The sequence below is a fragment of the Miscanthus floridulus genome, unplaced genomic scaffold (genome assembly GCF_019320115.1).
Source record: "Miscanthus floridulus cultivar M001 unplaced genomic scaffold, ASM1932011v1 fs_363_1, whole genome shotgun sequence".
Taxonomy (NCBI): Eukaryota; Viridiplantae; Streptophyta; class Magnoliopsida; order Poales; family Poaceae; genus Miscanthus; species Miscanthus floridulus.
In genome coordinates, this window is record NW_027096638.1 from 67,442 (window position 1) to 87,492 (window position 20,051).

The window sequence follows — 20,051 nt, forward strand, 5'->3', positions numbered from 1 at the left end:
AGTGCAAACTACAAAGTCATGAATCAGAAAATTCAAACCATTTTAGTGAAGCACATGTTTTGGCCAATGGACCATGTCCACACACACATAATGTGTTTGGTGTTAATATAAACTCTTAGTCATTAAATATGTGCATGAAGGATTTACAGGCGGTTCTTTGCATGATTAGCAACACAACTAAATGCATTAAGTCAAGTAGGGCAATGGAGTTTTATTTGTCTGCAAGGCTGGGAGCATACTGTGGTGGCCAGATTGGTAAATCACTATAAATGGATACATAAATTTACGTGGAAGATATTTTTTTCTTTTTTTAAGAAACAGGATTGCCCCGGTTATGTATGCATACAGACATTTGTTAAAAAAGACTGGTTATATACAAGTAAAAAGGATGAAAATAAGAGAGAAAGACAAGAATATTGTAGAAATTCCTGCTAGATGAAATAACTCTATTTTGCTCGAAGCATAAACATGGCAAAAGTTAGGATGCATATGCACAGCTGATTTGCAATTGAGATTTTTTTTCAAGCCTAAAAGGGCTAGACTAAGTATTGCTTGAATCCATATATTGATGACTACACAATCGATAAATATAATTTTACTAGAAAATAATGGCCAAATCAATGATAAATGCATACATATTCTTATCGTTTGTGCATCATGAAGAAGCCCCCATCTGATGTCGAGAGGAGGCTCATCTGTTGCGCCTGGAGGAGCTCATCTGAAGGGAACATCATTGTTGGGTGTAGGGTAAGGGATGTCACCGCCATGTGTAGTAGAGGGGACATCGCCACCAGGTACGGGGAAGGCGATGTCGCTATCGCCGATGTGGGGAAGGAAGCCGCCGCCGCCACCGCTGGTTATAGGGGAAGGGACGCCACCGCCATATGTAGGAGAGGGGAAGGGACGCCACCGCTTGGTGCAGGGAAGGCAGTGTTGTTTTTGCCGATGTGGGGAAGGTAGTCTTCACCGCCGCTTGGTGTAGAGGAAGGGACGCCGCCGCCGGGTGTAGGAGAGGGGACGCTGCCGGCAGGTGCAGGGAAGGCGATGCCAATGTCGGTGATGTGGGGAAGGAAACCGCGCCGGCGCCCCTAGTTATAGGGGAAGGAATAAGCCATATGCAAGAATGTATTGTCTATATCTCTATATAATGTCCTGGCTCATATCATAGTTTCTCCGAGGTGTCTTGGGATCTTATCCTAGACGTTTAGTGCTTCTAGACTTTTAGTGCTAGTGCTCGTTGACAAGCAGGCTCATTGAAATAGTAAATCAAACATTAGCTTATTAGTAACAATGCAGAACTGTGAAGTCATGGTATGGCATTCAGTTATGTGTTACACAGCAGGACACCCTCGTACAGCAGCAGCATGCTCAAGACTGATTAGTTGGTTGTTCCACTAATTTCTTCCTGTATTCTTAGTTACAACCTCATTCCAGGAACAAGAATTTTAGCCTGATACTTCCACCAACTTATTATGCCACATGCACTCTGCTTCATGGAAATACTGGATGTCATACATTATTGAGATGTCCAGTAGAAAATGCATTGATCTTGTATCTAGAGTTGCAATTTTTGTGGATCCAAGAATTATTTAAAGGAACTAAAATCAATACGGTGAAGATAAAGGGACACTGATACTCTAACAAGAGAACACATTAAAGATTGATACGCTCACTTCTAATACTTTCCAGCCAACACTTTGGCCAAGTCAAGTTATTAGCACTTCGCTTATTAATCTTTAATTCTATTGTTAGAGTATTAGTGTCCCTTTTTCTTGACTGTCTGGATTTTGATACCTTTGAATCGACTTTTGGATCATCAAAAGTTTCAACTCCACATATAAGATCAGTGAAAAGAACCTTCAAGAGAGCATGGTGGACCTCAGGCGGCACTACCACTACATCTCCCAATTGTCTTGGCAGCTAACTCAGCAGCTTCCTATGTCGGAGATGTGATTTTTTCATTAGTACTTAGAATTGATTCACCATTTGAATATGATGTAGAAAATCATCAGGTGAATTTATCAGTGGAATGCCATCCCATGGTGTTGTATGTCATTTTGTTTTGCATGAAACAGGCATGGGTCAATGAGAAATCTTGACTCGCCCAAGTCAGCCATGTTTTTCTGCCCTAATTCAAACTGGAATAACTTTGATTTTATAACAATTGAGGATGTAGTTATAGTTAAAGTATAACACCAGCCTGCATATCAAGCCACAATGCTATCGAAGTCTAGAAACATTTGATTCTCATTAACTTGCTAAATTGGAGTGAAGAACAAAAGCAAACTGAATTATTATCCCAAGACTTGGAATTGCAAGTGCTCTTGTCACACCAATAACACTTGCCCTACTTTGTAATTAAATATTTCAAAATATAGCACTTAGCCTTATGTATATAAATAAACAGAACATTTATACTTTGAATATTGCACATGTTGAGTTCTGTGGAAATATCTGTTCGGTTACTAACTTATTTAGATGGACAAAAAATGCATCCACCAATCCCTCTGGTGTAATAAACATGAGTTGTCACACCACGCCCTTTGGTGCAGCAGGAAGTCAGGAACCCACCATGTCACCGTGCCTCGCCAGCGTGGCAGATTTGATGCACCAATGCATGCGGAGCAGCAACGTTACCTTACCACGCCACGTGGACTAGCTGCCAGATGGGTTAGATCTGAAAATATTTTAGTGTAGAATGTTTTAAAATATTATTTGCAACGGGTTAAAAAGTAAATTTTTCTTTATGCCATTACGGACCATCTCAAGTTGTTGAAGGGTGATTTGATTGGGCTTTCGAAAGGTTGAAGTGTGAGACTCCTTATGAACTGACGGGCTGTGTGGCTTGTATCCTTGGTTTGAGTGGATAAAACATCTACCCCCCCCCCCCCCCCCCCCATTCATAAAGTTGAAAATGATTATTATTTGAATACCACGCTCCTGATAATGAGCATGTTCTATATCTACTAGCTTCATAGAAGTGCACGATTAAAGGACTCGTGGAAGATCAAGCTCCACCCATGCTTACTTGTCCCCGCTATGCTTAGATCCTAATGGTGGAGAACACTTACTTGTGGCATAAATGCATTGATGCAAAACCAACCCATTACCTTGCTAAGGTCAGTTGCATATAATTCTTTGTATTATTAAATGGATAAGTTCTATAGAGTACAATCTCGTACTCAGGGTACTGTCTTTGAGTTGTTTTCCAGGTGAGGATGCCCCTACCTCTATGCCCTTGATCCTTCAACAGCTTGGGAGTTATATATTATCAGCATATCAATCATAGACCCCGAGCGTGGTGTGACTTGTGGGTAGTTTATGTATTATGTTGCTAAACTACTGTTGTAGGCTATTGTGGCTTGATGTTGAACCATTAATTTGTGAATTGATGTACCCCTCTAGACTTGTGTTGTAAAGACTTGGCTACATTGTATGTTAAGTAAACTTGTGTGAGCTATATGTGTGATTATGTGACATGATCCTGGATGAAGGCTTACTACAATAGTTACCACAGGTGGTGTTACCAGGGGATGATCGGTTAAGTGCGAGCCAAGGCTGGCAGCTTTACTTGGTCAAGCAAATTGAAGATGTCTAGCACCACCTAGTACAAACATTGAGCCCTTGTTGCTCAAGAACACGATTTAATCCTCACTGGAGGAAGGGGGCGCTGCCCGAACCAATATAGATCCTAAGTCTCAGAGCGCTAAGCCATCCAAACTCCATGGATGATGATAAATTTACAAGTTGGTGACACGAAACACCATCTGTCAACTTGTTGGACCGCATACCTCAGAGGAGGTTCACGTGTTCATATATCTGACAACATGTTTTGTGGTACAATAATAAGCATGCTAGCTGACAATATTATCGATGTTTACATGTGGCTGCGTACAATCATAGATGTGGGAAGCACTAGAGGCCAAGTTAGGGGTTTCTAATGCTGGTAGAAAGTTGAATGTCATGGAGCAACTCTATCACTACAAGACGGTCGATGGTCGTCCTGTAGTAGAGCAACCTCATAAAAATACAAATACTTGCAAAAGAACTTGAGAACTTTGGATGTGTGCTGCCATATAAGTTTGTGGCAGGAGGCATTATTGCCCAGTTGCCACCTTCTTGGATGGACTTTGCTACTTCTCTAAAACATAAGAGTTAGGAGTTTGGCGCTGTTGACCTGATTGGCTATTTGGGTGCTGAGGAGGAGAGGAAAAGACTCTCATGGCAAGGAGGTCGATGGGATTTCTAGCACTCATGCGGTGCAAAAGAAAAAAAATCCTCAAACTTCTCACAACCACCAGAAAAATAAGCAAGAGCTCAGACAAAATGCAACAAGCACATTTAAGAAGAAAGAGAACAAGGAAAAGGGGAACTGCTACATTTGGGACAAGCATGGTCATTGAACGAGTGAGTGTGAGGACTGAAAATTGAAATAGAACAAAAAGTCTGCATTCGTGGTGTTAGTGAGACTTAATGAGGAACATCTAAGTGCGTGACACCATGTAACGTTTCAGTTTCTCAAAAGAATCGCTGCCAAATAGTATGAGACGTTTTGGATTCTCAAGGAGAAACGGTTGGAACCCATTCTCATTTTTGTACTAGCAAAAAGAAACAACCAGATCCTGGTTTCCCCTAATTCTAGTTCTAGTTTCAAATAATATAGCCAGGTAGCCAAATCATCTGCGGGCGGCTCCTCTCCCGTTCCTTCGTTCAAGGAGGTGCTCCTTTCTGGTGGCGCTTCTTCGTCAGCCTTGCCGCAGCCGGTGGTGGCTGAAGTTCGCCGGCCTCCGAGAATCGTTCTCCGGTCGCGGGCCCCTCAGGCGTCCGCCGGAGAGGGCCCTGACGGGGCCGGGTGGCATCGGTACGAGGGTCGTCGTGCTCGCAAGCGGCGGCTGCGGGGGCTGCGCGAACCTCGTCGCTCGGTGCCGGCGGACCTCAGGGGGAGGTGTTTCAATTGTTTCTCCCCGTCTCACCGTGCGGCCTCCTGCTTGAAGGGGCCCCGCTGCTTCAGGTGCCGGGCGATTGGCCACCGTGCGTCCATCTGTGGTGGCCGTGGCCAGGCTCTGCACGCGGCGGCTCCTCGGGCTCTCCTCGTGTGGCGTCCTAAGTCCACGCTGGGAGACTCAAAATCTGTGAAGATGGTGTCCTCAATAGCTGCGCCTGACGATGGGGGCTCCGGGGCGGCGGGGGCGGCGGCTGTTCCTGGCACGCGGACGAGACGTCATCGCCGAGTCAGGAAGCGGCGGCGTTCGAAGGCTGCTGGCTCGGGCGGTCCGTCTGGCCAGGAAGATGAAGAGAATAACGTGTCTGCTGCTTGCGATCATGCTCCGACCGTCTCCGGTGATGCTCCTGCCCGGCCTCGTCGTGTCATTGATCGTTCAGCTAAGATGTCCAGGGCTGAAGATGAACTTCGCAATGCGCTCTCGGTCTCGATTGTTGGAGACACCGCGACTCTTTCGGTTGACGTTCTGGTTGATGAGTTAGCTCGCCGCCATGAACTCCCGATCGAGTCGCTGGAGTTTCACAGTCTGAGCCGTGAAGATGGTCTGCTGATCCTCCCCGATGAAGCTTCTGCTGTCCGAGTCTACAATGAAGGAAGGCCTCTTCACTTGCCTCTGTTCACCCTGTTCTTCCGGCGCTGGTCTCCGTTCAAGGGTGCGTCTGCAGTGGTGTTGCCCTCGCTTGTTGACATTGAGCTGAGGGGTATACCTGCACATGCATGGGAACTGGAGACGGCGGAACATCTTCTGGACGAGTGGGGCTGGGTGCGCGAGCTCCATCCTGCTACGATTGATCGCAAGGACTATTCGGTTTTCCGCTTGAAGGCTTGGTGTTCTCAGCCGGAACTCATCCCGACGACTTTGGACTTGGACATTGTTGAGCCCCCGATACAAGTTGAAGAATTTCCGCCAGTGAAGCGTGCGTTAAGGTATGAAATCAAGATTGCAGTTTCTGCGTCGACTTCGTTTGGGATGGAAGACGATCCGCCTTCGCCTCCGCTGCACGACGACTCCGACCAAGGGAGGCGTCGACGCCGGCGGCAAGCCCCTGCCTCGCTGGAGTCCGTCGCCCTTGGGTCTGGTGCCTCCGGTGGTGCCCCGCGGGTCCCTGTGCATCGGCGATTGGGCGCTGGCCCGGTGGTTGTAGACCAAGGGGCGGAAGTCGAGGATCCGATTGATGGCGCTAACTCTGCTGCGCCCGAGGCGACGCAGGCGGCGGCTTCATAGCCCGTGGAGCCCGAGGCGACGCGGGCGCCTTCAAGTCTCTCGCCTGCCTCGTCCCTGCTGGTGGCCATTGATGATCTGGCGGCACTGGTCATTTTGCCCGGATTGGCGAACGAAGATTTGATCCCTCAGACGCCGGGATTTCCGTTCTGGTTGTCGGAGGCTAGTCCTGCCTCGTCGGTTCGGCTGGATGAAAATCTCAGCAACGACACATGGTGGGCTAAGGATGGCAATACGGGCCTGACGTCTCAGGTCATCAGTGGAGCGGGGCTCCTTGCTTCTCCATCTCTGGATGAAGCTCCAACCCAGGCTCCGGTGCTGGCGGCAATGAGCTCTTCGCCGGATCTTACCGCTGCTGACTCAGCGCCTACAGATGCCCAGGGCGTCTTGGCGGGCAGGGGGGTCACTTCTCCTGTGAAGACCTATTCCAGAAGGCGGCGACGTATGGCTGGGGGGGACGGCATGGCCGCGGCTCCGCTTCCAGAACCTCTCCTGGCAAGCGTGGAAGCCTTGGCCAGGCCGGCGGGCGTTGATGTGCTGGCCGTGACTCCGCACCGGACCTCTGCCCTTGGTCCTGGGTGTGTTGAGGTCATGGCTGAAACTCCGCCTGCTGCCACACGCAGGTCTCCCAGCGGCAAGGCCATCCTTGAGTCTCCATCGAGGCGCAGATCAAGGTTCATGAAGAAAATCTCTAAACGGATTGAAAAAATCCTTCCTACTCCGCGCGCCCCGAAGCCAAGAGCCCGGTCTCACACGTCTGCTGCCCCACCATGAAGAAGTAGAAGAATTGCGGGTGTTGGGCCAGAGTCACCATCCGGAGCTGTTCCCACCAGGTACAGGAAAAGAGTTATGACAGTCCTGAACGTCGTCAATGAAAATGATGGTATTCATCAAGATGTTCTGGATGCTTATGGCAAGTTGTTCGGTCAACCTCTCCCAGAATCTCATGTTCAGGCCTTAGCGGCTCTTTTTGGTTGGGCAACCCCGGATGTGGGGGAAGTAGAGAGCGTTCCTGATAGTGGGCAGGCTGTGTTGCCAGTTGTTATCTGATTTTGTTCTCTCTCGTCTGGTCGATTTCCCTTCTTCATAACATAATGAATCCTTCAAACATCCTCTGCTGGAATGTTCGCGGCCTCAATTCGAGGGCTCGCCAAGATGCAGTGCGTACGCTAGTGAATTCCTGTCGTGTTGACTTTGTTTGCTTACAAGAGACAAAAATGCTGGTAATTTCTCAAGGCGTCATTCTTTCAATGTTGGGCTCGGTTTTTTCTCATTGGGTCGTTTTGCCGGCTGTTGGTGCAAGTGGAGGAATCCTTCTGGCATGGAGGCAGGATCTAGGCCCGGCCATTGCCAGTCGAGTTGATGAACACAGTATTTCTGTGCAGTTCTCCCCTGCTGGCCTGCAACCTTGGTGGCTTACTTGTGTATATGGGCCTCAAGGTGATGAGAGGAAAATACTCTTTTTACAAGAATTAAGAAATGTGAGATCTGCTTGTCAAGGACCCTGGTCTGTTCTTGGGGATTTTAATCTCATCACAAATGCTGAAGACAAAAACAATGGGATTCTTAATAGAGCAATGATGGGCAGATTTCACTGTCTAATCAATGAATTGGAGTTAAAAGAGCTGCCCTTGCAAGGTCGAAAATTTACATGGTCAAATCAGCAAGAATCCCCTACGCTTGTCAAGCTAGATAGAGTGTTTTGTTCCTCAGAGTGGGAAAACCTATTTCCAAACTGTCTTCTGCAGAGCGGCGCCTCCGATGGCTCTGATCATTGCCCCCTCCTTCTGGGTTTGCATGATGTTCAACCTCGCAAGGCAAGATTTCATTTCGAATCCTTCTGGTGCAAACTTGAGGGGTTTCAGGATGCAGTGGAGACTGCTTGGACTTCAGTGGACGCCTCCTGCTGCCCATTCGACACCCTGGCAAGAAAATTCAGAGCTACTGTCAGAAGATTACAAAGTTGGAGCCAGAAAAAAGTGGGGCATGTCAACACTCAATTGGGGCTGGCCAAAGAGATTTTGCACCAGCTTGAAATTGCTCAAGACCATCGAGCCCTCTCTGGCCTGGAGCTCTGGTTGCGTAACAAACTCAAGCTGCACTCTCTGGCACTCTCGTCACTGCAACGCACCATTGCGCGCTGCCGATCTCGCATCTCATGGCTCTGTGAGGGCGATGCCAACACAGCCATGTTTCACTCCCATGCTAGGCATCGGATGAGGAAAAATTTCATATACAAGCTCACAACTGATGACGGTTTGGTTCTCACAAAACATGAGGAGAAGGAGCAGAATATCTTCAATTTCTATAGTACTCTCTTGGGTGAAAATCTGGATCGGGGTGTTACAGTAAACTTGGAAGCACTAAATGCACCAAATCTTGACCTATCCGAGCTAGATGATTCTTTCTCTGAGGAGGAAGTTTGGAAAACTATCAGTTCCTTGCCTCCTGACAAGGCCCCAGGCCCCGACGGTTTCACCGGAAAGTTTTACAAAGTCTGCTGGCCTATAATTAAGCAAGATATTATGGCAGCAGCTTCAGCTGTTTGGAGCAGGAATTTCAACAATTTTGAGCTTCTCAACTCTGCCTTCATCACTCTCTTACCAAAAAAAGATGATGTCACGAGCATCAGGGACTACAGACCAATAAGCTTGGTGCATTCCTTTGCCAAACTCATAACAAAGTTGCTCGCTAATAGGCTTGCTGGTCGTTTGGATCGCTTGATCACACCAAACCAAAGTGCTTTTATCAAGGGTAGATTCATCTTGGATAACTTCATGTTGGTTCAGCACACTACAAAGTATCTACATCAGCAAAAACAGGCTCGCATTCTCCTAAAGTTGGACATCACTAAAGCTTTCGATTCAGTTTCCTGGCCTTTTATTTTGGAAGTGTTGCAGCATGTGGGCTTTGGGTCTGTTTGGTGTGACATCATCAGTGGGCTGTTAGCCTCTTCATCCACTCAGATCCTGTTGAATGGCTCTCCTGGGGAGAGAATTAAACATCGCCGGGGCTTAAGACAAGGAGACCCGCTCTCCCCAATGCTCTTTATATTGGCCATGGATGTTCTCTGTCTTTTGTTTCAGAAAGCAGCTGAAGAAGAACTTCTCCAACCCCTGGCTAGAAGGAATATACAACACCGGATCTCCTTATATGCTGATGACGTGGTCATTTTCCTTCGACCCTCGGTGAGTGACATCAGAATCACCCTAGATTTGCTGCAGCTTTTTGGGGAGGCTTCTGGACTCCGAACCAATATACAGAAAAGTAATGTCCTTCCCATTCAGTGTTCGGAAGAGGACCGTGCAGTCCTGCTTGCGCATCTCCCCTGCCAGATTTCTGAATTTCCTTGCAAATATCTGGGAGTGCCTCTCTCTCCACACAAGCTGACAAGAGCCCAAGTCCACCCTATCATTGATAAAATTGCTGACAGATTGCCAGGATGGAAAGCTGACCTGCTCACTAAAGCTGGTAGGAAAATTTTGGTACAATTTGTTCTCACCTCTATGTTGACATATCTGGCAATGGCCCTGGATCTTCCTTCCTGGGCTTTGAAAGCAGTTGATAAGATCAGAAGGGGTTTCTTGTGGAAAGGAAGAAAAGATGTGAGGGGTGGTCACTGTTTGGTTGCCTGGCCCAAGGTAACCCGTCCTCTGGAATTGGGGGGGCTTGGTATTTCACAATTACAACAGCTAGGGTGGGCACTCAGAATGAGGTGGCTCTGGTTGCTCAAAACTGAGCCTGACAAACCATGGAATTTTTTTCCCATTCAAGTGCATCACTCTGTCAGAACCTTTTTCTCAGCAGCCATATCTTCTGAGGTCGGCAATGGTAAGAATACACTTTTTTGGACTGATAAATGGCTACATGGACAGAGTCTTGAAATGCTTGCTCCACTCTTGTTCAACTCTGTCTCTAGCCGTGCAAAGAAAAGAACAGTGTATGACGCTCTTACTGATGGTAGATGGGTTGCAGACATAAGAGGTGCCTTCACTGTGGGTGTTTTGACTGAATTTCTCGATCTTTGGGACTTGCTGGCTGAGGTGGTGCTACAGCCGGAAGTGGATGATTCTCACATTTGGAGGTTCTCTTCCACAGGAAAGTACTCAGCTAAGTCGGCTTATGAAGCAATGTTCATAGGGGCCACTCATTTCAAACCCTGGGAAAGAATCTGGAGGAGCTGGGCGCCTGGAAAGTGCTGGTTCTTTATGTGGCTGGTTGCCCATAACAAATGCTGGACGGCCGATAGACTTGCTAGGAAGGGATTGCCGCATCCAGAGCAATGTCCATTATGTGATCAAGAGGAGGAGACGATTAATCACCTGCTCGTTTCCTGTGTGTTCTCGCGCCAGGTTTGGTTCATTGTCTTCCAGCAATTTGGACTGCAGTGTCTTGCCCCACAACCTGGGGACCTGCTATTTCATGAGTGGTGGGAACAGGTGAACACTAGGGTGACTGATCTTGTAAAGCAAGGCCTGAACTCCTTGGTTTTCCTGGTGGCTTGGGCCATCTGGAATCACAGGAACCGCTGTGTGTTTGATGGACAACAACCTGAGCTGTATGGGTTGCTCCGTTCTATCAGGGTTGATCTATACATGTGGGATATGGCTGGGGCTCGAGGCATTTCTCAACTCCTCGCCCTGCAGCCTCCTAGTTGATCTTTTTTTTCCTGGTCATGGGTAGTTCCTGGATGTAATAGGTGATCTAGCGTGTGTGTATTTGTTGGAGTTTTTTTGTCTGGTTTTCTCTCCTTTCAAAAAAAAACCAGTGTACTACCTGGGTGCTTTACCCTTTTTTCTTCTTAATATATTGATACGCAGCTCTCCTGCGTGTTCGAGAAAAAAAGTTAGGGGTTTCTAATGCTGGTGGAAAGTTGAATGTCATGGAGCAACTCTATCACTACAAGACGGTCGATGGTCGTCCTGTAGTAGAGCAACCTCATAAAAATACAAATACTTGCAAAAGAACTTGAGAACTTTGGATGTGTGCTGCCATATAAGTTTGTGGCAGGAGGCATTATTGCCCAGTCGCCACCTTCTTGGATGGACTTTGCTACTTCTCTAAAACATAAGAGTTAGGAGTTTGGCGCTGTTGACCTGATTGGCTATTTGGGTGCTGAGGAGGAGAGGAAAAGACTCTCATGGCAAGGAGGTCGATGGGATTTCTAGCACTCATGCGGTGCAAAAGAAAAAAATCCTCAAACTTCTCACAACCACCAGAAAAATAAGCAAGAGCTCAGACAAAATGCAACAAGCACATTTAAGAAGAAAAAGAACAAGGAAAAGGGGAGCTGCTACATTTGGGACAAGCATGGTCATTGAACGAGTGAGTGTGAGGACTGAAAATTGAAATAGAACAAAAAGTCTGCATTCGTGGTGTTAGTGAGACTTAATGAGGAACATCTAAGTGCGTGACACCATGAAACGTTTCAGTTTCTCAAAAGAATCGCTGCCAAATAGTATGAGACGTTTTGGATTCTCAAGGAGAAACGGTTGGAACCCATTCTCATTTTTGTACTAGCAAAAAGAAACAACCAGATCCTGGTTTCCCCTAATTCTAGTTCTAGTTTCAAATAATATAGCCAGGTAGCCAAATGATTCTGCAAAGTGATTCTTAATCACCAGAGAAACATTTCCATAGAGAATCTGAATTCGAAATGTTTCTGTGAGAATCTGGAGAGATCACCTTATAACTTTGAGATACTCCAATAACAAAAGGAAATGCCACTAAGCACAAAATATGTTACCTATACAGACTAACTTTCTCCACCACTGGACTGACAGTCCTGTATCACCATCAATGCCATCCTTGATCATGGCAACCTAAGACTGGATTCTGCTAATGATCTCTTTAAGTGACTATATTGTGTGGTATTAATTTTCCCTCATTCCAAAAGGAGAGAAGTGAAAATAGTACAACCCAAATCATCTACTATTTCATTATTTTCAAATAAAATGACACCCATGCATCAGATAAAATTCGACTGAATTTGAATCTCAAAAGGTGTATCACAACAACAACAACAACAACAAAGCCTTTAAGTCCCAAACAAGTTGGGGAAAAGGTGTATCACAAATTAGCCAAATATTAAAGCCATGAAATCATCAGCTCCTTTATACGGTCATCAAATCCAAATGAAACCAAAGATTATAAGAAGTAAAAGATAGAATTCTCGTTTCTTATCTTACTTACCATGTGGTTGTAAAAGCGTAGAGCTGCTCTTGCTACAATCTGGATTGCATCTTGTGCTCTGTGCGCCAAAAATAACTGGACAGTAAGCCATTTGTAAACTACACCAACCAGAAATTCAGTATGCTTGCTTTGTCACCTTTGCTTGAAGGAATGGTCACGCACAAGATAACAGCAGCCTTGGGCAGTAATAACATGATCGGATGAAAGGCGAGCCATTAACAGAGAAGCAACAAGAGGGAATCCCTGCTCCCTGCACAAAAGTTTATGTTGTTGCCAATAGCAATTTCTCTGCACCAATTACAAAAACATATCAACCAAGGAAGAACTTGTTAACCCTTTGGCACCACGTAGATATATCTTCTAAAAATCTTAAATAATAGAACACAACAACGAAACAGTGTAACAATATACAGACCTGAGCAGTGAGGATATGAAGCAATAACCATAAGGAGATGCTACTGTCTGGGCAAATGGGCATAAAATATTCCCCATTACAAAGGGTGCAGGAGCATGGGCACATTTGTAGTAATATCAACTTGCAAAGTGGGGCATGTGTTATTGCTACAACTAGAGCACTTGCAATTCCTAAATCTTGGAAAACAATTCAACTTGCGTTCCTTGTTAACCCAAATTTATTTAGTTAGTTAACCTCATAAAAACTTTGATACGGGCTGCAGCATGATATGCAGGTTTTATTTTAACTTACATAATTAACTATAGTAAAATTAAAGTTATTAAGTTATGAATTATGCCAAAAAAATATGTATAAGTTGAGCGACTCAAAATTTGTCAGTAACCCATGGCCAATTCATGCGAATCAAAATGACATCCAACACTGCTGGAATCACACTCCACTGATGAATTCACCTGCTGCTAGTGTTTCCATGTCATATTCTAATGGTGAATCGTGTCTAAATACTAATGAAGAAATCACATCTGTCTATTCCAATTTAAACCACTTCAACATGGGGAGCTGCTAAGGTAGCAGCCTAGACACTTGGGAAATGTAGTGGTTTAGTCCTGCCTCCGGTCCACCTTTCCCTCTTCAAAGTTCTTTTCACTGTATCTAGAGTTGCAATTTTTGTGGATCCAAGAATTGATTTAAAGGAACTAAATCTATACGGTGAAGAAAAAGGGACACTGATACTCTAACAAGAGAACTAACTAAAGATTGATATGATCACTTCTAATACCTTCTAGCCAACACTTTGGCCTAGTCATGTTATTAGCAGTTAGCTTATTACTCCTTAATTCTATTGTTAGAGTATTAGTGTCCCTTTTTCTTGACTGTCTGGATTTTGATACCTATGAATCAACTATTGGATCACCAAAAGTTTCAACTCCATATATAAGATCAGTGAAAAGAACCTTTAAGCGAGCATGTGGACAGGCAGCACTACCACTACATCTCCCAACTGACTCGGCAGCTAACTAGCACCTTCCTATGTCAGAGATGTGATTTTTTTCATTAATAGTTAGAATTGATTCACCACTTGAATATGATGTAGAAAATCATCAGATGAATTTATCAGTGGAATGTCACCCCATTTTGATTTGCATGAAATGGGGATGGGTCAATGAGAAATCTTGACTCAGCCCAAGTCAGCCATATTTTTTGCCCTAATTCAAACTTGAATAACTCTGATTTTATAACATTTCATGTAGTTAAAGTATAACACCAGCCTGCATATCAAGCCACAACGCTACCAATAAGCGTAAGTCCCACTAACCGTCTGTGGCTTCAACTGCTTGAGCAGGTCAAGTTCATCACGTGATCTATCCTCTTGGAAAGTTTCAAGGCATATGATGAGTTCCTTCACTGTGGCTACTTGTAATCTTGTGTTACCAATTCTTAGTCTTACACCGCCTCTTAATCTTGAACAGGTCAAGTTCCTCATAGGTGAGTGATTTAATGGCTTACCACTTACACCACGCTTCTTGAAACACCTCTTTGAAGCCCTCCATATGCATCAAGAAATTCTCCATATGCACAAAAACCAACTCTAGAAGGACTATGAGATGCCAAGGGAAGACTGGAGGTCATCCAATGGCTTGCATGAGTAGCTAGTGATGGAGGTGTCCCTTTTTGATATTCTCAGAACTACTTCCTCAACTGCTCAAGATTCTCGATGCATGGCTTGGCACAGCTGTTGACCTGATTGGCTATTTGGGTGTTGAGGAGGAGAGGAAAAGACTCTCATGGCAAGGAGGTCGATGGGATTTCTAGCACTCATGTGGTGCAAAAGAAAAAATCCTCAAACTTCTCACAACCACCAGAAAAATAAGCAAGAGCTCAGACAAAATGCAACAAGCACATTTAAGAAGAAAACGAACAAGGAAAAGGGGAACTGCTACATTTGGGACAAGCATGGTCATTGAACGAGTGAGTGTGAGGACTGAAAATTGAAATAGAACAAAAAGTCTGCATTCGTGGTGTTAGTGAGACTTAATGAGGAACATCTAAGTGCGTGGCACCATGAAACGTTTCAGTTTCTCAAAAGAATCGCTGCCAAATAGTATGAGACGTTTCGGATTCTCAAGGAGAAACGGTTGGAACCCATTCTCATTTTTGTACTAGCAAAAAGAAACAACCAGATCCTGGTTTCCCCTAATTCTAGTTCTAGTTTCAAATAATATAGCCAGGTAGCCAAATGATTCTGCAAAGTGATTCTTAATCACCAGAGAAACATTTCCATAGAGAATCTGAATTCGAAATGTTTCTGTGAGAATCTGGAGAGATCACCTTATAACTTTGAGATACTCCAATAACAAAAGGAAATGCCACTAGCACAAAATATGTTACCTATACAGACTAACTTTCTCCACCACTGGACTGACAGTCCTGTATCACCATCAATGCCATCCTTGATCATGGCAACCTAAGACTGGATTCTGCTAATGATCTCTTTAAGTGACTATATTGTGTGGTATTAATTTTCCCTCATTCCAAAAGGAGAGAAGTGAAAATAGTACAACCCAAATCATCTACTATTTCATTATTTTCAAATAAAATGACACCCATGCATCAGATAAAATTCGACTGAATTTGAATCTCAAAAGGTGTATCACAACAACAACAACAACAAAGCCTTTAAGTCCCAAATAAGTTGGGGAAAAGGTGTATCACAAATTAGCCAAATATTAAAGCCATGAAATCATCAGCTCCTTTATACGGTCATCAAATCCAAATGAAACCAAAGATTATAAGAAGTAAAAGATAGAATTCTCGTTTCTTATCTTACTTACCATGTGGTTGTAAAAGCGTAGAGCTGCTCTTGCTACAATCTGGATTGCATCTTGTGCTCTGTGCGCCAAAAATAACTGGACAGTAAGCCATTTGTAAACTACACCAACCAGAAATTCAGTATGCTTGCTTTGTCACCTTTGCTTGAAGGAATGGTCACGCACAAGATAACAGCAGCCTTGGGCAGTAATAACATGATCGGATGAAAGGCGAGCCATTAACAGAGAAGCAACAAGAGGGAATCCCTGCTCCCTGCACAAAAGTTTATGTTGTTGCCAATAGCAATTTCTCTGCACCAATTACAAAAACATATCAACCAAGGAAGAACTTGTTAACCCTTTGGCACCACGTAGATATATCTTCTAAAAATCTTAAATAATAGAACACAACAACGAAACAGTGTAACAATATACAGACCTGAGCAGTGAGGATATGAAGCAATAACCATAAGGAGATGCTACTGTCTGGGCAAATGGGCATAAAATATTCCCCATTACAAAGGGTGCAGGAGCATGGGCACATTTGTAGTAATATCAACTTGCAAAGTGGGGCATGTGTTATTGCTACAACTAGAGCACTTGCAATTCCTAAATCTTGGAAAACAATTCAACTTGCGTTCCTTGTTAACCCAAATTTATTTAGTTAGTTAACCTCATAAAAACTTTGATACGGCTGCAGCATGATATGCAGGTTTTATTTTAACTTACATAATTAACTATAGTAAAATTAAAGTTATTAAGTTATGAATTATGCCAAAAAAATATGTATAAGTTGAGCGACTCAAAATTTGTCAGTAACCCATGGCCAATTCATGCGAATCAAAATGACATCCAACACTGCTGGAATCACACTCCACTGATGAATTCACCTGCTGCTAGTGTTTCCATGTCATATTCTAATGGTGAATCGTGTCTAAATACTAATGAAGAAATCACATCTGTCTATTCCAATTTAAACCACTTCAACATGGGGAGCTGCTAAGGTAGCAGCCTAGACACTTGGGAAATGTAGTGGTTTAGTCCTGCCTCCGGTCCACCTTTCCCTCTTCAAAGTTCTTTTCACTGTATCTAGAGTTGCAATTTTTGTGGATCCAAGAATTGATTTAAAGGAACTAAATCTATACGGTGAAGAAAAAGGGACACTGATACTCTAACAAGAGAACTAACTAAAGATTGATATGCTCACTTCTAATACCTTCTAGCCAACACTTTGGCCTAGTCATGTTATTAGCAGTTAGCTTATTACTCCTTAATTCTATTGTTAGAGTATTAGTGTCCCTTTTTCTTGACTGTCTGGATTTTGATACCTTTGAATCAACTATTGGATCACCAAAAGTTTCAACTCCATATATAAGATCAGTGAAAAGAACCTTTAAGCGAGCATGTGGACAGGCAGCACTACCACTACATCTCCCAGCTGACTCGGCAGCTAACTAGCAGCTTCCTATGTCAGAGATGTGATTTTTTTCATTAATAGTTAGAATTGATTCACCACTTGAATATGATGTAGAAAATCATCAGATGAATTTATCAGTGGAATGTCACCCCATTTTGATTTGCATGAAATGGGGATGGGTCAATGAGAAATCTTGACTCACCCAAGTCAGCCATATTTTTTGCCCTAATTCAAACTTGAATAACTCTGATTTTATAACATTTCATGTAGTTAAAGTATAACACCAGCCTGCATATCAAGCCACAACGCTACCAATAAGCGTAAGTCCCACTAACCGTCTGTGGCTTCAACTGCTTGAGCAGGTCAAGTTCATCACGTGATCTATCCTCTTGGAAAGTTTCAAGGCATATGATGAGTTCCTTCACTGTGGCTACTTGTAATCTTGTGTTACCAATTCTTAGTCTTACACCGCCTCTTAATCTTGAACAGGTCAAGTTCCTCATAGGTGAGTGATTTAATGGCTTACCACTTACACCACGCTTCTTGAAACACCTCTTTGAAGCCCTCCATATGCATCAAGAAATTCTCCATATGCACAAAAACCAACTCTAGAAGGACTATGAGATGCCAAGGGAAGACGGAGGTCATCCAATGGCTTGCATGAGTAGCTAGTGATGGAGGTGTCCCTTTTTGATATTCTCAGAACTACTTCCTCAACTGCTCAAGATTCTCGATGCATGGCTTGGCACAAGGATGGTGGACCCAACAGTTAGGGCAAGCATGTTGCTACATACATAGAGATTTGTTCCCTTGGCACATGGGCTTCTCATTGGCTGGGAGAAAGAGACGTTGGACATGTAAACCATGTTGTGCAGCAGTGATCATGTTCATGACAAGGACGCGGCAAAGGGGTAGATGTATCTGGATGGTACCATTATAGTGAGGTTGTTCTTGAATGGTATGCTCTGCATAAATGGTTCCTCAATGATGGTACTGTCCAAATGCATCGGCCTCTTCCTGGTGACCATGACACTGTTATGTAGAATGGCTTCCAGATCGAGCAGTCTCCTTCTTCCACCCAACAAAGCCTGAGTTCTATGGAACAGAATATCCATACGCTGCATTTGTCACACCATGATGGTCGGGGCCACCTCCTGCTTGCAGATCTATGCACCGGGGATCTCTCTAGCATATCAAGGACGAGGTTCCGAAAGTCACTTAGCCATGCCTCTACAACCGACTCCACACGGGTGAGCCCTGCCATGGCCTCCCTCTCCACTCAGCCTCCACACCATCATATATAGGCCTTCAAGAGTTGCCCCATGTTTTCACAAAGGTTGTCGTGCCTTTCTACAACATCCTTTGCTACGAAATTCCCTCGTCTAATCCTGAAGAAAACCGGCAATAGCACGCTGGATTCCAAGAAGACCTAGATCTCCTTGATGGCTAAAGGATTTGCCAGCAACAATGGCGCGACCACGACCACCCCTGTTAGGCCCATGTACTTGGTGGTCCATGCAGCCATGAGCGCCACTGCATCCTTGTACCAGTGGTGGTCCAACATGATGTACAGCACACTTAGCATCTCCAGCTCGGTGCAAAATCACGCCACCATCAGCCACATACCCTCACCATGCCTGACTTAGGGCCTGTTTGGATCCACTAGTGCTAATGGTTAGCAACTAAAATTAGTAGTAGTGGATTCAAACAGAAATGCTACTAGACCAACTAACTATTAGCTAGAGGGTTACTGACTATTTCCACAAGCAGATAGGTGTCAACTACTATCAGTAACTTATTAGTATTTGGATCCAAATGGACCTGCTAATAATTAGTTAGCTAATTATATATCGCACTAGTGCGTCCCCAACAGCGCTGCTCCTTCAGCGCCGCCACATTCCTGCTCTCCTGGTCTACTCCAAAGGATGCGGCCCTGGAGCTGTACCAGATGCTTGCTTCAACGCCGCCATTGCCTCTACTCGCTTAAGAGTTTATCTCTAGATAAGCACCTAGGATTCTAAGCAAGATTGGGTTCTGGTAATACAGTGACATGAAGGATGCTATTGAGCACTCAAACAATGGAAAGATGGCGATGAAAACTAAGAAGCGTTGATGAAGTGCTTGAATGTCCAGCACTAGAGAACCAGGATTTCCAACTCGGAAAGGTGCTTAGTGGCTTAGTGCTTTGCATGGCAGCTTAATTGCTGGCATAAATTTCCTTATAGCCCTTATTTTTTGCATGGATTCGTTACCATCCAAAAGTCAACCTTCCATTTTTTTGCATGGATTCATTATTGTTGTCCAAAAGTCACCCTTCCATCCATGGACCATGGATGATTTCCATCACAAGGTCGATAGTGTGAAGCCTCGCTGCTCCATTAGACTGTATGGTGGGGACACGAGAAGCGAAGCTGTGCACACTATATATATTGGACTCATTCATCAAGTTTGCCTGCATGATGATTGCAGGCACCATATGCATTTGGGAAACACCAGTTCAGTAAAATATTGCGATCAAAAGCAGTGTCAATTCTATCGGTGCAAACTATAATGTCATCAATCAGAAAATTCAAACCATTTTAGTGAAGATCATGTTTTGGCAAATGGACCGTCCACACACTTAATGTGTTAGGTGTTAATATAAATCCTTAGTCATTAAATAGGTGCATGAAGGATTTACAGATTGTTCTTTGCATGATTAGCAACCCAACTAAATGCACTAATTAAGTCAAGAAGGGCAATGCATTTGAAGTATTATTTGTCTGCAAGGCTGGGAGCATCCTGTGGTGACCAGATTGGTAAATCACTAGAAATGCATATATATAAACTTATGTTGAAGATATTTTTTCCTTTTTTTAAGAAACAGGATTGCCCCGGTTAGATATGTATACAGACTTTTTGTTAAAAAAAGACAGGTTATATACAAGTAAAAAGGATAAAAATAAGAGAGAAAGACAAGAATATTGTAGAAATTCCAGCTAGATGAAATAACTCTA

At 44.2% G+C, this 20,051-nt stretch overlaps 1 long non-coding RNA gene across 1 annotated transcript; it reads right to left on the reverse strand.

Annotated features, from left to right (window-relative positions):
• Positions 1-467: 467 nt before the first annotated feature.
• LOC136531483 (uncharacterized) lies at positions 468-13,070 on the reverse strand. Its single transcript, XR_010778038.1, has 3 exons — positions 12,553-13,070; positions 12,417-12,474; positions 468-1,088 (listed from the first exon to the last, which is right to left on the reverse strand). It is a non-coding gene; the product is annotated as an uncharacterized lncRNA (long non-coding RNA).
• Positions 13,071-20,051: the final 6,981 nt, after the last annotated feature.